The sequence below is a fragment of the Pongo abelii genome, chromosome 7 (genome assembly GCF_028885655.2).
Source record: "Pongo abelii isolate AG06213 chromosome 7, NHGRI_mPonAbe1-v2.0_pri, whole genome shotgun sequence".
NCBI classification, from domain to species: domain Eukaryota; kingdom Metazoa; phylum Chordata; class Mammalia; order Primates; family Hominidae; genus Pongo; species Pongo abelii.
In genome coordinates this window covers 31,609,208-31,629,473 of record NC_071992.2, presented here as the reverse complement: position 1 = coordinate 31,629,473, position 20,266 = coordinate 31,609,208, and the positions used below count along the sequence as shown (strand labels likewise).

The window sequence follows — 20,266 nt, the reverse complement described above, 5'->3', positions numbered from 1 at the left end:
TATTTGAACAGAACAAAATGTTGGTTTGGTTCAGAGAATATATTTTGGTCCAGTTTTATTCTGGCTTAATTATTTTAATAAATCTATAGATTTTGCTTGGGTTCATATTATGAAAATGTAAAATTGGGGCTGGATTTGAAACTTTTTATTCTGGTATTTTAGATATTAAAATCTTGGATTCAAAGGCTGTCATGGAACTCCTACCCTTCTACTGAAGCCCAGAAAAGAACATCCAGGGACTTGTGAAATAACAGACCTCTCGCTGCTGGAACAAGATACTGCCCAGGTTAAGTGGCATAGAAAGGATTTGATGAGTCTGTTACCTAATCGCACAATGTCATAGTTATCTGGAACAAACAGTTCACGGGCCCATTGGCAAAGAGCCTCTTAATGTGGCTTCTCTTTGGCAGAATTGCATCTAGTGCTCACCTGTCAGTGGGAATGGCTGCGGTAGCTGACAGGAAAGGTGGTGGAAAGGAAGCATTTCAGGACTTTTATCTACAGCAGCACATCCCAGGTTAGCCTCTCAGCTGCTGTGCGTCATCAGAGGTCCTGAGTCTGGGTGCTCTGCAGGCTTTTATCTCAATGAAGCACTTGAGGCTGTTCAGTGTGCTTGATGAGAGAGAGGTGAATGGTTGTCAAGGCAACCTTCTTTGGATTCATTCACAGAATGGAAGTTGGAGTATGTAAGAAAGCCCCAGGAATAACGGTTGCAGTGGAACTACCCACATCTAGCCAGTTCAGGAAATCTGGGCACTTAAAAGGAGAAAATAAGATGAGAATATACACAACCAGGCTTACCTGGTATCTGCATTTTTCTTCTGTGGGTTTGATTTGAAGAAACTGTTTGGCTCAGAGAATAATGTCCCACTTCACTCCATGATGTCACAAATGTCTGCTGTTGTTATGACAGTTTGCAGAAAACACTTTGTGTAAGTCTCTTTTCTGAGTAAAATCCTAAAGATGTGATAGCTGACTTTCCCCAGAATATTTTAATGGCCTCTGCCGGGTGCAGTACCCAGTGTGTTCTGTGCCTGCATTTTAGTTACTTATTCATTCAGCCATTTATTCAACAAATACTGGCTGAGTATCTACTATGTGCCAAACTTTGTGCCCACATGAAGCTTATGTTGAACAAATATTTGTTGTTGAATATGGTGCTGGTATCATGTGCTGTGAACACAGGCAGGAAGGATGCCTGGGTACTTGGGGAGCCCTAGAGAATGCATGTCAGGGAGGCAGCTTCCCAGGCACCTTCATTCCCATAGCCCAACAGAAATGAAGCCCTGTTATTCTTCCATGAAACACTCTCACGCCACCCATTCTCTCAATCCAGGGCTTCTGTCCTGGGCAGAGTTGTTATCAATTTATGGGCAGATTGTTGAAAGAGGTTCCGAATGGTTCTTCCTGACTCCCATCACTAACCCGTATAATTCATCCTCTGCTGTCCTGACCAACACATTTTCCTTAGACACAATTTCCCTGAGAACCATCTTGATGGACCATCAAGGCTCATTATCTGTCTGACTCCAGTGAACACCTCTGGTTTTATTCCTTACTTCAGCTTCCATTTCTGATATGTTCATTTCTTCACTGTGCCTAGGATGGACCTCCCAGTTCTTTATCATGTAATCCAGCCTGCTTGGGATGCCCTCTGTTCCCCTCCTGACCCCCAAATCACTGGCCCTGTGCCACTACCGCCACTCCCACCCATTACTCAAGGCTCAGCTGAGCCTCATGTATATGGCGAAGATTGCTGGTTATTCTCCAATATTCATTCTGTCTTCTTCCACGGTGATAGAATTTTAGCTGGGAATATGATTGGCCAGAACAAAGACCACAAGTCCCAGTTTCTCTAGTAATAAAACAAGATCATTCATGAGCAAGTTTGTGTAACTTCTGGATCGTATTCTTTTTTTTTTTTTTTATACTTTAAGTTTTAGGGTACATGTGCGCAATGTGCAGCTTAGTTACGTATGTATACATGTGCCATGCTGGTGCGCTGCATCCACTAACTCGTCATCTAGCATTAGGTATATCTCCCAATGCTATCCCTCCCCCCTCCCCCCACCCCACAACAGTCCCCAGAGTGTGATGTTCCCCTTCCTGTGTCCATGTGTTCTCATTGTTCAATTCCCATCTATGAGTGAGAACATGCGGTGTTTGGTTTTTTGTCCTTGCGATAGTTTACTGAGAATGATGATTTCCAATTTCATCCATGTCCCTACAAACGACGTGAACTCATCATTTTTTATGGCTGCATAGTATTCCATGGTGTATATGTGCCACATTTTCTTAATCCAGTCTATCATTGTTGGACATTTGGGTTGGTTCCAAGTCTTTGCTATTGTGAATAGTGCCACAATAAACATACATGTGCATGTGTCTTTATAGCAGCATGATTTATAGTCCTTTGGGTATATACCCAGTAATGGGATGGCTGGGTCAAACGGTATTTCTAGTTCTAAATCCCTGAGGAATCACCACACTGACTTCCACAATGGTTGAACTAGTTTACAGTCCCACCAACAGTGTAAAAGTGTTCTTATTTCTCCACATCCTCTCCAGTTGTTTCCTGACTTTTTAATGATTGCCATTCTAACTGGTGTGAGATGGTATCTCACTGTGGTTTTGATTTGCATTTCTCTGATGGCCAGTGATGATGAGCATTTTTTAATGTGTCTTTTGGCTGCATAAATGTCTTCTTTTGAGAAGCGTCTGTTCATATCCTTTGACCACTTTTTGATGGGGTTGTTTTTTTGTTGTAAATTTGTTGGAGTTCATTGTAGATTCTGGATATTAGCCCTTTGTCAGATGAGTAGGTTGCGAAAATTTTCTCCCACTTTGTAGGTTGCCTGTTCACTCTGATGGTAGTTTCTTTTGCTGTGCAGAAGCTATTTAGTTTAATTAGATCCCATTTGTCAATTTTGGCTTTTGTTGCCTTTGCTTTTGGTGTTTTAGACATGAGGGAGGGGCATCCTCTTTCCTTGCCCCTTTCTGGGATGGGAATGTGGACAGGGTGTGGACTCACTGAACTATGTGGATGCACATCTGTACACTAGGAAGGCAGAGAACCACAGGAAGGGATGGAGTCTCCAACAGCATGGAGCTGCCCTAGAAAGTCCACACTGTATCATCCCTAGGTGCTTACACTTAGACACATGGGACTAATCACTTCTGATGTGTTTAAGCTTTTTAGAATTTGGGTTTCTGCTACAGCAGCAGAATTTCACATCTCCTCCAGGAAGCCTTCCTGGCTCTTCCCTTCTTGAAACTCTCTACCATGACCATAAAGTCTGGTGTGTATTCATTTTCACTTTATTGCTTCCTTATTCATCTTAAAATCTTTTCACTTTATTGCTTCCTAATTCATCTTCTCTTACCAGCTAGGCTTTAGAAGATGGACCAAAAATTATACCATGTAATTTATAAGTGCCAATAAATACACTTTGGTGATGATCTGACAGGATGGGTAGCTCAGTCTGTAATGTGAGCAATGGGAAGCGACTGTAAATACAGATGAAGCTTTGCTTGCTTGCCCTCTGCTCAACTCCTGCTGTGCGGCCTGGTTTCTAGTAGGTCATAGACCCATAACGGTCTATGGCCTGGGGGTTGGGGATCCCTCTTGTGGAGCACCCTACATAGCTACACAGATATATGCAGGGACGGAGAGTGGGTTTACAGAGAACACACACGTGTGCATGTTTATCTACCATTTATTAAGTATCTTAATCATATCTCCTCCACAGAGAAGCTAACATCCCCGTATTCAAGGTTAAAAAAAGTGTTCGTCTTTGAAGCCCCACTAGAGCAGTTATCTCTAGTGAACTAGGGTTTTTAATGGCCTTTCACAATAATTACAAATTTAATTAACCTCTCTGCTTTGATCAGCCAGGACTGTTTCTCATTACCTTCCCCAATGCCTGTTTCTGAGTCAAGAGCTATTCCTGGGCCTTCCCTTTCCAGCTATAAAGTACTGTTTAGGTTTAATTTAGTCTGGCACAGCTGTAAAGAAAGCAACTCTCCTGCTCAACAGCCTCCAATGACTCCCCGTTGACCACTGACTTAAGTACAAACTCCTTAGCCCGGCATTTGGGCCTTCCACAGTCTGGCCCCAGACCCCCTTCTAATCTCATCCCAATTCTTCCTGCACTTGCACTTTATAGCTCATGTTTCTCAGCAGGCCCTTGTCTTCCTGACTTGGGGTCTTACTTCTGCAGCTCCTTCTGCCCAGTCACTTGGCCACCCACATCCTACACCTGCCCCTTGTTGAACTCTTATCCTCCAGGAAGCCTTCCCTGCTAGCTCCCTCTCCAGTTGAATCCAGACCCCTACGCCCTGCCAATCACCTGGGATCATATTCCTCCCTGTTCTGATTTTTCACAGAAATTCACACCTTCCCATTATCCTGTTCTGAATGATAGTTAGTGTGCATTCATCTTGTTCTCTCTCATTAGATTGTAGATTTTAACAGAAGGAAATATCTTACCCATCTTTGTACTCATCAGCACTTAAAACATCACCTTAACAACACAACCATAACAATTTCAGAGGTCCTATTTTGGTCCAAGCACTTTGCTAGACACTTTAAATAAACTGTTCTTCTTATCTTCACCAGGCCAGATTAGGAAGTGGAATCTCAGACAGGTCAAGTGACTTTCCCGAGTTTACAGCCAGGAAGCACCTATTGGGTTGTGTTGGGGGAAGGGCTGGGGACAGTGACATTGTGCTTGGCAAGAACAGATTTCTGTTGCTACTACTGACCACACTTTTCAGAATGTGGGCCAACATCTCCAGAGAGAACGATGATAAATTTGCTTCTGAACCTCTGGCAGGGTGTAAGCACTGATCTTCAGTAATAAACCATGGCCTGTGATGTTTGTATCAGTTCTTCTGCTTTGATGATGGTTTGCCAGGCAGTCCTCTATCACCCTGGAGTTGGAACTTTCTCAGCTACTAGAGTGTCCCAGAGTATTTGAGCTCTGTCCGTATCATTGGTCAGTTCCCAGGTTCTCCAGCAGCTCATGAAGCTTCTTTAGCAGTTAATGCTGGAAGTTTGAGACCTCTCTCTGGAACTCCCTTCAACCTCTGAGATGAGGTCTTCATCCTCTACTCTGGGTAGGAGAGAAGATGCTTACCATCCTGAGTGAGTCACACCTGGAAATGGCCAGGAACCAAAACTGCCTGGAGGCAAAGGAGATGTGAAAGGGATCTCAGCAGAACAGAAGGCAGACTTCACACCTCTTCTTCTTCTTCCCTGATGCTTCCTGTGGGAGCAGCTGGGCATTCTCCAGATTCTGTTTCCTGATGCTTACCATCCTGGTCCAGCATCCCATGGTCATGACTGCCTAAAACTTACCGGAAACGGGGAGGAAGAGGGCTGGGCTCAGCTCAGGGCTACTTGCTCAGGGAGTATCTCTGTGATAGCTAGTGTGTGGGGGGAGCTAATGAAGGGAACTGTAGCACATACAGTCCAGGTTGGGTGCCCCAGTGGGCAGAGGAAGGTCGGGGATTGTGTGGGGGCATGGAGGTGTGGAAGCAGGGAGTGATGCATCAAGCTTGCTTGACTGACAGTCACATTCACTTGCTCCATACCACCTTCCTTTACTAGGTAAAAGTGTGCTTTTTTGGCACGGAGGGAAATAGAAAAAATGAGATGGCTATTTGGGGGTGTCCTATGTTTCCCCACTCTTATGCCCCAGCTTTATCATTTACACTCCCCACCCACCCATTCATCTACTCCCCCCACCTCTGTTAACAGGAGTGGATCACAATGGGCTTTGGTGCTGCAAAGTGACCTCATGTAAGCCTCTGGCATCTCTGCATTTTTGTTCTAGTTTTTGTAAAACTTCTATTTTAAATTCAGGGGTACATGTGCAATGTATTGTATATTTCAAAATAGAAGAGAGCACTTGAAATGTTCCCACATAGAAGTGGTAAATACTGAAGATGATGGACATGCAGATACCCTGACTTGATGATGACACATTCTAGCATAATTGATACATAATACTTTTACATATTGGTGGGGTACATGTGATACTTTGTACCTCATAAATATGTAAAAGTATTATGTATCGATCAAAAAAGTAAAAAACAAAAAATTTCTAAAAATACACCATGATTCGTGTCATGATCCTTCTATTATTGACTGATGAGATTTTTTTCTAAATTTGTGTTATTATGAATAACATTGTAAAAAACTTTCTGATATGTAATTTCTTGCCTCCAACACTGATTTCTTCTTTGGGAAGGATTTCTAGAAGGGAAATTAGTGGACCAATGATGTAAAGGTATAAAGATGTAAAGGCATTTGATTGCTTTCCCAAGAGGATGAGTCTCTACATATCTCCACCCACAGTCTGTGAGATTACCCGTGCCAGACAAAGAGAATTCCTGCCATCATGAGTATTATAATTCTTTAAAACATTTGCCAATTTGAAAGGAGATGGAATACCTCTCTGTAACATTAATTCCTGATCCTTTGATTACCAACAAGAGCACCTATATTTCTTTTTCTAACTATTGATTTTTTATGAAATGTCATTTGTATATTGTTTTTATTTATTAAAGAAAAATGTAATATTTTATTAAATAATTTAAGAATTATTTATAAATTTTTATGTTGAGATTTTTAATTTGTTCCTTTATCCCTTTGTTCATTTATGAATAATCAGCAGTTGCCTACCATGTGCCAGACACTGCTCTGACTAGACCCTGGGAATACTGCTGTGAATAAAATAAAGTCCCTGTCCTGTAGTGGGGTGGTGGGAAGAGAATGGATAAATGATGATTGGTGCTAAATAGAAAAGGAAATCAAAGAAGGGGCTACTGAGTACTGGGAAATGCAGTTTACAGTCAGATGGTTAGATAATTTCTCACTGAGATGACTTTCTTAAAGAAAGGGAAATCACAGGGAAATTAACAAATAAGCCATGCAGGAATTTGGAGGAAGTTTTCTATGCAGGAGAAACAGCAAGTGCAAAGTCCCAAGGCAGAAACACATCTGGCATGTTAGAAGAGGAACAAGGAGGATGGTGTATTTGGAGCAGAGTAAGAAGGCAAAAAAGTAGTTGAAGATGAAGTCAGAGAGGTAAATGGAGCCAGAATATAAGGATTCTTTTGAATCACTCTGAAAACTTTGACTTTCTACTCAGAATGAGCTGAAAGACATTGGAAGTGTATTAGTCAACTATTATTGCCTAATGCTGCATAACAAGCAATCCCAATTTTCAATGGTTTACAAGAACCAACTTTATTTTTCACTTATGGTTCTGTGGGTCAATTGTGGAGGCTCTGCTTCAAGCTGAAGATTGGGTTCCTGATGGCTTCAACTGCCTCTGCATTCTGAGATGGAAGCTGCCAGAGCATGCTCTGCTAATGGCAGATAGCAGAAAGACAAGAGGGAAAGCTGCCAAACCAGCAAGCATGCTGAAAACCTCTGCTCACATCCATTGGTCTAAGCAAGTCATTTGACCAAGCCCAACATCAATGGAGCAAAGATGTAATACAATCTACCACAGAAAGTAGAGGAGTAGAGAAGTGAACTGATTTTTATGTTAAAAAATTACTTCTAGACCCACAGACCATCACTAGTCTAAACCATGTTTAGTCGATAGTCTTTCAGATGCAATATCTCACATTCTTCTTAAATATTTTAAAAATTGTTAATGAGGTAGAAATAGCATAAGTCCTATCACAATTAATATCCTCTCCCACTACTCCCTATCTATAAAAGCAGAACCCTGGAAGCGGGAAGAAAGAATCATTGCAAGCAGAAGTTTTCACCTAGCAGGAAGTGCTGTGCTGTGTAGAGAAATAATGCTTTCCCACTAAAAACCACATTAAAAAATTAGGGATCCCAGCATCCCACTTGGATATTTATGCAGTAGGTTTGCTGATTTGCCCCTTCTGCCCATTTGGAGAGTAGAAAAATATAACAGTTGGCATTATGTTTGGCTAAAAGTAACAAAATCTCAACTATAAAGGGCTTAAACAAATAAAGTATCCATTTGTCTCAGGCAAAACGTATCTAAATAGGCAGTCCAGAGTTCACAATGTCATCCATATCCCAGCCTCTTTCTCTCTTTGCACTCTGCTATCCTTGGCTTGTGGCTTTCATCCTCAGAGTCACAAGACGGACATTACATCCACATTCTAGGCAAGATGAATGGAGAAAGGGCAACAGGCTAAAGGGGGTCTACCAGTAGAGTCTGTGGCCTTTAAAAACATTCCCCAAATCCCTTCCTGATAGCCCTTATTAAAGCAAGCGGGAAAGGGTTATGAGTAGCTCTTGGGTAGCCAATCCAAAGTGTTTTCAACGAACAGAGGATAAGTGGAGAGAGATGATAGAACAGGGGGCCATGCATGAAACAACGAGCACTCCTACTATTGGGCATGGCAAAGATTATCAAATCTCTAGGGATCGATTGGCACCAGAGCTAGTGATCTGGCTTGAAACTTCCTGCCTAGGGAATGGCATAGGGCTGGTCTTGCTACCTGTGCTATAGTCGGGAATGATCCAATTTTATTTCCTTTTTTAAAACCAATTTAATTTGAAAATATTTTAATGGACTTTAATTTTCAGAGAAGTTTTAGATTCATAGCAGAATTGAGCAGAAAGTACAGAGTTCATGGCACATGTATACATATGTAACTAACCTGCACATTGTGCACATGTACTCTAAAACTTAAAGTATAATAATAATAAAAGAAAATAGAGTTCTGTTCTGTTATCCTGACCGCACACATGCAGAGTCTCCTCCACTATTGACTTTCTGCACCAGAGTAGGACATTTGTTACAACTAATGACCCTACATTGACATGTCATTCTCACCCAAAATCCATAGTTTACGTTACAGCTCACTCTGGGTGTTACACTGACAAAGACTCCTGATCCTCGACCAAGCTGTTGTTACGCGCCTCTGAGTCCTCTTCTTGACTCGGCCTTGACCTGGGCCTCCGGCCTGTCCTTGCTGGGCTTGCATCACTCAGTAAGAATCTTGTGGCTGGGCGCGGTGGCTCATGCCTGTAATCCCAGCATTTTGGGAGGCCCAGGCGGGAGGATTGCCTGAGCTCCGGAGTTTGCAACCACCCTGGGCCACATGGTGAAACCCCATCTCTACTAAAATACAAAAAAATTAGCCAGGCGTGGTGATGCATACCTGTAATCCCAGCTATCGGGAGGCTGAGGAAGGACAGTCGCTTGAACCTGGGAGGCAGAGGTTGCAGTGAGCTGAGATCATACCACTGCACTTCCACCTGGCTGACAGAGGGAGACTCTGTCTAAAAAAAAAAAAAAATCTTGCTTGGTCAGTTTAGTAAGAAACCCTGCACCTTTGAAATCTGATCACCCTGGATGTATGATCAAATTCTGCTTACCCTACTCTTGATATCTGGTCACCCTGGCTTGCCTTTAGCAAGAACCCTAAGTTGGTTTAACAAGAATCCCTCTGCTCTTGATTTCTCCTCTTAGGAATTTTCCACCCACTGATTCCCTCATTCTATTCATGGGCTATGAATCCTCAGCTGTCTTTGTTATATTGGAATTAAGCCTGAATTCTCTAGCCTGTTGTAGTAAGTCTCGACACCTATCATAATAGTCCTGAATAAAATCTTCATTATTGTTTTAACAAGTGTCAGAATAATTTCTTCTTTAACAATATACTCTATGGGTTTAGACTATATAAAATGTCATATAGCCACCATTATAGTATCATACAGGGTAGTTTCACTGCCCTAAAATTCCTCTATGCTCTGCTTATTCATGCTTCCCTCCCCACTAACCTCTGGTGACCACTGACTATAATAAAGACATCCCAGATACTCGCACATTTCCTGATCTCGGGCGTTCTATTGGAGTTATGGAGACCTGTGACCACACTTTGACCTAAGAAGCTCATGGGAGGGTGGAGTTTTCCTTGCCCAAGAGTGATGCTGGCAGTACAGGGTAATGGTGCCCATGGGAGCTGTGATCTCAGGAAGATTGGGGGCTGCAGAGACAATGGTGGGAGACCAGGCTGGAGAGGACTAGAGCCTCCTGAGCTCTGAGGTCGTATAGCTGGGAAGCTCAGAGAGCTGGGGGACACTTGGGGTGTGTGAGTATCTCACAGCAATATCTAGTAAGAGCTGACCCAGTTTATGAAAAGTTAATCAATTGCACCAAAACCGTTTTTTGAGCAATCCTATCTTTCCTTACCATCTTTCATACATACATCAAGACTTACTTCTAGCTTGTCTATTCTCTTCAATTGAACTGTCAGTTTCAGTGCCAGCTCCATGCTGTTTTACATATTATAGGTTTATAATATATTTTAATGCCTGATGAGGCTAATGCTAGTATCTCCTCATTACTTTTATTTTGCCAAAATATTTGTCAATATACTTACCCATTTATTTTTTTCAGATGAACTTTAGATCTGCTTTGTTACATTTCAAAAGAATATCTCTTGATATCTTAGCTGTGATTGGGGAAGAACTGGCATCTTCCTTTGTACAAACCCCTGGACTATATGAATAAAATGAAGATGAGTAATCTTCCAGGAAGATTTGGAGATCAAATCCTAGACTTCTAACTCTTGGAAGTCTATGTGACAAGGAAGGTAAACAAATGGAAAACTTTAGTAGGAATATTTTTCTCCTCACTCTTTTTCTTACATGTCACTGATCTCTAAGACTGCATGCCCTGCCTTTTCTTGATGCTTCCCGCACAGCTGTTTTCTTTTTCCTCACCACCAGCCTCCGAGCACACACAGTGGAGGAATGAGAGAAGGTTACACAAAAATAACTCTTGTTAATTAAAAAATATCACTGAGTTCCGTTAGGCAAGTGAGGGATGCCACACTTAATTTGTCATGGTTTGCAGTACTAGGTCCCCCAGACTGATACCTTTCTTTGAAAGAAGAAGCTTGTCATCAAGCTGGTGGGTCTCTTAGGTCTGCTGTGGTTGTGATTCCAGATGTCAAGTCTCATCCCATTGTTGGTGGAAGTTGGGGATGCAGCCCTGCCTTCCAGCTGCTCTGGCTGTTGTTCTGTTATGGAAAATGGAAGCTGTGCTCCTGTGTTGGAAGATGGGAATTATCGCTGGCGCATCTGTCAGCATCCAGCTCTTTGATGGGGATTTTGCACCTTTTGCTTTTGCATTGTTTCACATTATGCATTTTGTAGGTCACTCCCCTGCAAGACAGAGGGAAAGGCCATTATTGGAGTACTTTTTTTTTTTTTGAAGATTTACACTTTTTGCTTTTATTACAAAGTATTGTGAAATCTTCTGCTCCATCAGTCGTGAGAGTAGGAAATTTAAGTCTATCACTTCAGTAATATTTTGGCTCTTAGTTTAGGGTTCATCCTTTCCCTAGGGACTACATTGAGATAAGTTAGACTGAGTGAAAGGTAAAGACTAACACTTTGAACTGATGTCATTTCCATTGTGAAGAAGTAACTGCTAAGAGCGAGTTAACAGGCAGCACTTTTGAGAGACAGAAAAGTCACCCAGACAGGAGATTGGGAACTTCCTCAATGACTTTGTCTTCCTCATTTATTACATTCAGTTTGTCAACAATCTTGTTAATTATACATCCTAAAGGCGATTTTTTGGCAAGCTCTAGGACACATTCAAAATATTACATACAAGTGTATGTTAACATAAATAATCCTAAAGTAAACATACATGTGACTACCACCATCTGGACATTTCACATCAAGTTATAAAACACTTTCATCATCTGGATGACTTCTTGCTTCCCCCGTCACCCCTCTATCTCAGCTGTTTCCCCTCCTCCAGCCCCTAAGGACTGGTGTCTTTTATTTCCCCAGACTTACTCAAAGCCTTGATTTGGTTTTATGCTTTGCTCTTTATTGCACAGATCTGAACAAGGACGGCAGCTGGGCTGATATTTCATTTATCCAGAGACGCAAGGGTGCTGAAGCTCGACATCCTTATTTGCCATCATGAAAAGCATTTGAAAGGGGGATAGAAGAAAATTGATTGCAGGAAACCTTAGATTGATGAGCATGAGTAAGGGCTGCAGGGGGCACTGGAAAATTCAGATGCTATCTCTTTCCTATGAATTCTGCCTTTCCTCCCTGAGCTTGAAGACTCTTCAGTAACTAGAACACATCCGCTTTACATATTAAGTGACAGAAAAACAATTTTCCATGACGTGAGGACCTCCAGTCTATATTTTATTTATTGTGGTAAAATATATATAACATTTACCATTTTAAACACTTGTAAGTGTACAATTCAATGACATTGAGTACATTTACATTTTTGTGCAAACATCATGGTCATCCATCTCCAGAACTTTTAATCATCCCAAACAGAAACTCTGCACCTATTGAACATTAACCCCCATTCCTTCCTCCCTCCAGCCCCTGGTAACCTCTATTCTACCCTCTGTCTATATGGATTCAGCTGTTCTAGGTACCTTATGTAAGTAGAGTCATATAATATTTGTCCTTTTATATCTGGCTTATTTCACTTAGCATAATGTTTGTGGTTCATTCATGTTGTAGCGTGTGTCAGAACTTTATTCCTTTTTAGGCTTGAATAATATTCCATTCTATGTATATACCATATTCTGTTTATCCAGTCATCTGTTGGTGGACATCTGAGTTGTTTCCACATTTTGGCTATGGTGAATAATACTGCTATGAATATTGGCGTCTGTTTGATTCTCTCTCTTCAGTTCTTTTGGATATATACCTACAAGCGAAATTGCTGGATCATATAGTAATTCTGTTTAATTTTTTGGGAACTACCAAAGTGTTTTCACAGTGACTGCACCATTTTACCTTCCCATCAGAAATGTACAAAGCTTCCAATGTCTTTACATCCTTACCAACATGTTTTTTTTTAAATTTTTTGTTTTTTGATAATGGCAACAGTAATAAGTGTGAAATCGTATCTTGTTGTGGTTTTGATTTGCATGTCCCTAGTGGCTAGTGACATTGCACATCTTTTGGTACTTATTAGCCATTTGTATATCTTCTTTGGAGAAATATCTATTCAGAGCCTTTGACCAGGTTTGAATCGGGCTGCTCATTTTTTTTTTTTAATTATAGGACCTCTTTATATATTCTAGATATTAATTCCTTAGCAGATAAAGTGATTTGCAAATACTTTCTCCCATTCTTTGGGTTGCCTTTTCACTCTCTTGCAAGGGTCCTTTAGGGCACAAAGTTTTCAATTTTGGTGAAGTTCAATTTCTCTATTTTTTCTTTTGTTGCTTGTGCTTTTGGTGTCATATCCAAGAAATCATTGACAAATGCAATGTTATGAAGCTCTTGCCCTATATTTTCTTCTAGGAGCTTTATAGTTTTATCTCGTTATTCCATTTGAGTTGATTTTTACATATAGTATAAGGTAAGGTAAGATAAGGTAAGGTAAGATAAGGTAAGGGCCCAGTTGGTTCTTTAGCATGTGGATATCCAGTTTTCTCAGCACCATTCGTTGAAGATACTGTCCGTTCCCCATTGATGGTCTTGGCACCGTTACTGAAAATCAATCGACATTATATGTAAGGGTTTTCATTCTACTGACCACAAGCTGATTTGGAGAAATTGGTCTCATATAGTGCCAAAAAAAAGTTATTACTGAACCACAGCAACAAGTACATTTTCTTGGGTAAATACTATTTTTTTTCAGTCTACAAAATATTTTGAATTAGAATATCTTGAACATGCTTTTATCCATTCGTTATTGATATTTAGTTGTTGATGATGCTGTCATTTTTCGAAATATGTGAGTTTCAATCCTTTCTCATCCTGCAAGGTGAACAGTGATTTCTTCACTAAATGGTCCTGAAATTCTCAGAGGATCACTTAGAGGGGGATAGGGCTTTTGGAATGTTGTGACCTTGGTCTGTGGAGAAGGAGGCGCCTAGGAGTTGGCACCAAATGACTGCTGGAAGTGTAATTTATATGATATTGGCATTATTGTGACTCTATATGCCTTTTTTCCTTGAGACATCTTTTGGGCATTTGAAAGCCCATGTTTACTGCATCCTAATGTTTTCAGATTATTTTCTTAAATGCTGTCCTATATGGTTCTCATGACCTCTCTGTGAAGTAACCCAGTTAGATATATATTTTATTAGTTAAAGACCTGAGACTCACAGAAGTTGAGTGGCCATGTCCAAAGTTCATAGCCAGGAAGTGGAGGACCTGGGACATGCGTCCTGGCTCCTGACCCTGAGGCTTTCCTTTTACAGCACACTCCAGAATACAGCACCTGCTATTCTGACTTACATCATTTCTAGAATAGGGTTATTGGCAGATGAGACACCGTCTTCTCCCTCCTCATTATGGAAGGGTGAGTATTAGGCAGAATGATAAAGGTGAACTCTACAGAGACTAAGTGCAATTTTTCTTGGTACATTCCCATTGTAAGTAGCATGTTAAGAACTACCAGAAAAAAATATAGCCATGGAGAAGGAAAAGCTTTGCTCTGAAAGACCTTCTCCCCACAGTGAGAATTCTGGTTTCACATGGAAATGGCAGGCAGTAGGATAGCCATTCTCATAAATCATGTCATGTGGTGAAGGCAGAAGCCTCCTCATTTAGAACAATGCTTTAATTTCCCAGATGAACAAACCAAGGACCAGGGAAGGAAGTGATTTCCTCGTGGTCAAGCTGCTGAATAAAGACAGATCAGGCGCTGGCACCCTGCCCTCCTACTTTCAGCTAACAAACCTTGCTAGGGAGCATTCCTGTTTCACAGCTACCTTCTCTAGCGTACTCATTTTTGTACATGTGCTGTCATTTTTTTAGATATCAGGATGAAGCCTCAATCATCTTGAATAAAAAATACGAACATAGACTTGTTCACCAAATTGTCCTGAAATTCTTTTCATAAAAGGAAACAATTTGAATCTTGGATGGAGTAAACTGAGTGCAAAAAGAAGGAAAAACTGCTTCAGACAACAGGTCACTGTATTAGGCCATTCCTGAATCGCTGTAAAGAAACACCTGAGACTGGGTCATTTATTAAAAAAGAAGAGGTTTAATTGGCTCATGGTTCTGCAGGCTTTATTGGAAGTATGATGCCGGCATCTGTTCAGCTTCTAGTGAAGCCTCAGGGAGTTTTTAATCATGGTGGAAGGCAAAGCAGGAACAGGCACATCACATGACAAAAGCAAGAACAAGCAAGAGAGAGTTGGGAGGGAGGTGTCACACACCTTTAAACAACCAGATCTCACAATAACCCACTAACAGAAAGACAACACCAAGCCATGAGGGATCTGTGCCCATGATCCGAACACCTCCCACCAAGCCCCACCTCCAGCACTGGGGATTACAATTCAACATGAGATTTGGGCAGGGACAAATATCTAAACTATATCAGTCATTTAATATGCTACATATATATATATGAATATTAAAACAGGAAGAAATGTAAAAAAACATAATTTATTGATTGCCTAATTGATACAATTATTATTATCATTCATTGGACACATTTTTATTGCATATTAGTATGTGCTAGGCATGATGATTAGTACTATGATTGTAATGATGAGCAAAAATGAACATGGTCCCATCTTCATGAAGCATATAGTCTGGTGGCAAAGATAGGCATCAAACAGATAAGCATATAAATACACGTAACATTAATGCTTTAATATGTTTTATGATGAAGAAGTATGTGGTGCTGTGAGGGAATTTCACAGAAGAGAGATTCTGGATTTGTAATTCAGTCTTTCCTGTAGTCGGATGGAACTTGGAATAGCCAAGGAGTTGAAAGAAGACCAGTGCAGTTGGAATTCAGAGAACAGTAGGAGCATAACATGAATAGAGGATGTAGGATGGGTAGGAGCTGCAGGGCGCAGGATATTTTATGGAGGATAAGGATTTGATCTTTCTCCAAAGAGCACTGAGAAACCATTAAATGACTTGGATGGGGCACAGAGAAGATGTGGTGGGAGCTGTTATCATATTAATCCTTTGAAAAATTTTTTTTTTGATGGCAGGATAATAGGCTGGAAGATGGCAAGAACAGGTGCAGGGATATCTGCTAAGTGCTTGTTGAAGTAGCCTAGGCAGGACACAATGGTGGTTTGACTTTGTGATATGAGAATATGGAAGAAGATAAATGGATATATTTGAGAGATATTTAGAGGTTAAGTGGACTGGATTTGGTAATGCATAAAATCTGGAGAGGGAGAGGAAAGCAACAAGAATGACTCCAGGTCTCTTAAACTGCACTACTGAATTGACGGCAGTGCCATTCGTCAGGATAGACATTGGAAGTGGAGTGGCTCTAATGCAGGGAGAGAATGCTTGGGCTTAGACCACAAGGTAAGTTTGAGGCATCTCTAAGTAGAAATGGACATACAGTACAGGACTGGAACTCAGAAGATGGTGTTAGCTGGAGATATAAATTTGGAATTTGGGAATGAGTGGCTATTGAAGCCATGAACATGGACAAGATGGACAGAAAGTACAGAGAGAGAAGATAGGAGGGCCCAGTATGGAGTCTTTGGTATTATGAGTCTTGATGGCCTAAACTGAGAGGATGAGTAGGGGAAGGACACAGAGAAGGGGCAGCCAGAGAGTAGAAACCATGAGGTGCGATGTGATGGTGACCAAGGGAAGAAGATTGTGTTGAAGAAGAAAGCAGTGGTCTTCTAAGTCAAATCGTGCTTAGAGATTCTGTAAGGTGAGGACTAGAAAAGGTACATTGGGCTTAATGGTGTGAAGATCATTGAAGAGGCTTATCTACATCAGTGGATAGTTGCGAGGGGAAGTCTATTGGGAGTGAGATGAGGAATGAACAGGAGGGGAGCAAATGGCATTAGAGTGGTACCTATGGTCTTCCTTTGTGCATCAGCTCATGAAATGTGCCCCAGGCTGGGTGCAAGAACAGGTCCCAGAAAAACCTGTGATTTGCAGTATGATCATTGCTAAATCACCTAACCCTTCCCTGCCTCAGTTTCCTTAATCAATTCTATGGACTTTAACCAGGGCTCATGAGGGATGGAAGAGCTTTGGAAATCCAAGCTTAAATTATTCCTTAAATTCACTAAGCTCCAAATGCCAATTATTTTTAAAACTATTTTCCTGTTAAAGATGTGTCCTCTCTCACACCTCAAGAAGATTTTTGGTTTATTTTTGTTTGTATTACAAGGGATATTCCCCTTTTCCAAATCTGGTCAACAATAGAAAGTCCTTATCTACGTTCTCTTGTGATCTTGGTTTAGGAGATAATATCAAATCTCCTATGTATGTATTGGCTAGTAACGTATTTATTTACCCTTAAGACCTATATTGTTTGTATAATCCTAAGGCTGATGTGAAAGAGGAGAAAAATCTGTTTTTTGTTTGTTTTCTAAATGATCACTGGGTACACTAGAGAGGATTATCCTTCAACAAATATGCCACAGAGTTGAAGGAGGTGATCAGGAATCCCTTAGAGTCTTAGAAGCTCTCACAATGTGACTGATTCCATATGTTTAATGGTAAATATGATAAGCCCTTTAGATTTCTCTATTAACTTAATTTCCCAGACTGCCACAATGGTGAGTAATTGAATATTAACAGATGAAAATGGAAGCTGTGGACACATGCCAGTTGTCTCATACCAATGGCTCCCTAATGTGAAAAGCCCTGCTGATACCCAAAACCTTACTATGGCCTTTCTTGAAGGAGCAGGTCTGTTGGAAAATAAAGTTATCATTGGCTAGATAATTGATATTTGTTTTTTGTTCTTTTGAAGATATTTATAGGGCCCAAATCAGTGGTATGGTAGACTGAGAGTCCTGTGAGAAGTACAGTCAGGGGATATGAGTGAAGATTTGTTATCTTAGAGCAATGGCTGGAGATTGGGCCAGGCCTGGACCCTTAAAATCTCCTGTTCTATCCTCCATATTCTTTTTTTGCTGTTTATGTGTTTGGGAGTAAAGGACTCCAGGGTTTTAAGATATAACAGAGTGATAAGATGGAATCAGCCTGGATCCCTGAGTCACCACTTGGTGGTGAGCCTCCAGGAGGAACTTTCCCATTAGACTGCTGCCTGAGCAAGAAATAGACCTGTGTGGTGTCAAGCCATGAAAATTTTTGAGTTGTTTGACATAGCAGGTGGTTTACCCTGAGTAACAAATCACAGATTTATAATGCAATGTGAGCTGTGCTATAAGCGAAGCTTATATAAAGTGTTATAAGAAGAGACAAAGGCCTGATTAATTCTACCTGGGAAAGTTAGAGAAGGATAGAAAGATGAGATGATATTTAAGCTTGATAAACAGAGAAGAGTTTGCCAAATGAGACAGGTGCGGAGACAATTTAAACAAGTGGTCTAGTGTGGGCAAAGTCCACGGTGCATGGAAATATATTCTGAGTAAGAGTGAGTGACAAAGTTCCTTTATGGGACCTTTGTAGGGGGCAATTGGAGAAGATGCTGAGGCCAGAGCAAGCACTGAGGGCTATACCTCTTCAGTTTTATCCAGAAGATAGTAAGGAACCGTCAATATTTCCAAGAGAAAAGCACATGTTAGAAGGATCCTCTGGCATCTGTGTGGGGTATGGATGAAGAAGGTTGCACGTGGACGCTGGAAGTACATTTAGAAAGTTGCTTCAGACCTGTGATCCCAGCACTTTGGGAGGCCGAGGTGGGCAGATCACTTGAGGTGAGGAGTTTGAGGCCAGCCTGGCCAATATGGTGAAACCCTGCCTCTACTAAAAAAAAAAAGTTAATTGGCTGTGGTGGCAGGTGCCTGTAATCCCAGCTACTTGGGAGGCTGAGGCAGGACAGTCGCTTGAATCCAGGGGTTGGAGGTTGCAGTGAGCTGAGATCACACCACTGCACCCTAGCCTGGGCGACAGAGTGAGACAGAAAAACAAAAGAAAGTTGCTTCAGAAATCTGGCAGGAACTTACAAGAAAATATACATGCAGCACACAAAACACAGGGCTGAACACTAAGAAATATTAGGGCCATTTTGTTTCTTTTCCCTGAATGAGGGAAATGACTGTGGGAATGAAGAGAAAGTGAGTGGATAAAAGAGGCTTTTGGAAGCTATAAATCCTTGATGAACAAGTATTGAATAAATGATGCAGTATCTTTTGGGGATGCTGAGTGGTCTGACTGTTAAACACCCCATGGTGGGCATGAGGGTTACTAAATAACTGTGTCCCATGTCCTCTCCTCTCACTAGAAGCTCTTAAAAATCCAGACATCCAACAAGAGACCAATAGGATACACTGATGTTTTATGAATGGGGCCAGGACCAGCCTGAGTGTGGAGCCTCGTGGGCTGAGTTTCCCCAGGATTCAGAGCCCTGAGGTTGAGTTATCTACTGGTCAGCTGGATCAGGTAATCAGTACCTGGGGGTTGGTGGCGGCAGGGAGTTGGGGTCAGGCAAGAGGGATTGCGTCTCTGGAAGCCTTTTGTGCTGTCCCGTGAAGGGCGCCTTTAGGGAGGGTGGGTGATATGGACAACGTGAATGAGGGACAGAGGGCCATATATTCTCAGTTATGCACAAGGCAGCCAGCTCAGCTGCAGGAGGAGATTACCTGCTTGTTCATCATATCCAGATTCTTGCTGTTAGGTCTCCCCTCCTACGTGAGGCGTGGATTGGTGGTAAAGTAGGTTGGTGGTGAGCACTAAACGGGAAAGAGTAAAGGTATAGTTGCCTAAAGTACGGACCTTTTCAGGCAATTATAGAAGAGTAGACAGTAATGATGAAATTGATGGAAATTTGGTGCAAGGGGGGAAGAGACATCCTCTGACAGAGACCCTGTCATCATCAGTCTAGGCAGGGAAGGGACACTGAGATGTCAAGATGTCATCACATCTATTCCTGGAAATGCAGGGCTGCACTTCCAGCCATACCCGGGGGAAGCTGTCTGCTCTTTCTGAAAATATCTTGATATTTCGTTAACACATTGTCCCTTTTAATATACACCACTGTCTTACCACCCTAGGGAACGTTTTTTTTTTTCTCTCTCTCTCTTTTTTTCTTTCTTTTTTTTTCTTTTTCTGTGTGTGTGTGTGTGTGTGTGTGTGTCTAATCTAATTCCTTACAGCTGCAATATATTCTGTTTTTCCTTGCAGTTCAGCTGCTATAAAGAGACAGTGCCCAGCCACCCATACAGCATTCCTTTGTGGCAGACAATGGACTGGTGAAATGCAACGTAGACGGTCTGAGGACTCTGTGCAATGGAAACTCCAATTGAAATTGTACATAATCACTAACATTCTACCTATTCAAGGGGGCTGAAGACGGAGTCTAAGAAAAAGCTCTGAAGCCAGAACACTGTTGCAGCC

General features: G+C 41.4%; 1 long non-coding RNA gene across 2 annotated transcripts in view; it reads right to left on the bottom strand.

Annotated features, from left to right (window-relative positions):
- Positions 1–3,698: 3,698 nt before the first annotated feature.
- Positions 3,699–20,266, bottom strand: part of LOC112134588 (uncharacterized) — a 48,206-nt gene continuing 31,638 nt past the window's right edge. The window contains exons 2-4 of one of the 2 annotated variants that reach the window (XR_008527847.2): positions 11,822–11,937; positions 10,390–11,176; positions 3,699–5,354 (exon numbers count right to left, since the gene is read on the bottom strand). This is a non-coding gene — a long non-coding RNA (uncharacterized LOC112134588). The remainder of the gene's footprint in view (positions 5,355–10,389; positions 11,177–11,821; positions 11,938–20,266) is intronic. The other variant, XR_008527846.2, reaches the window with a different exon arrangement.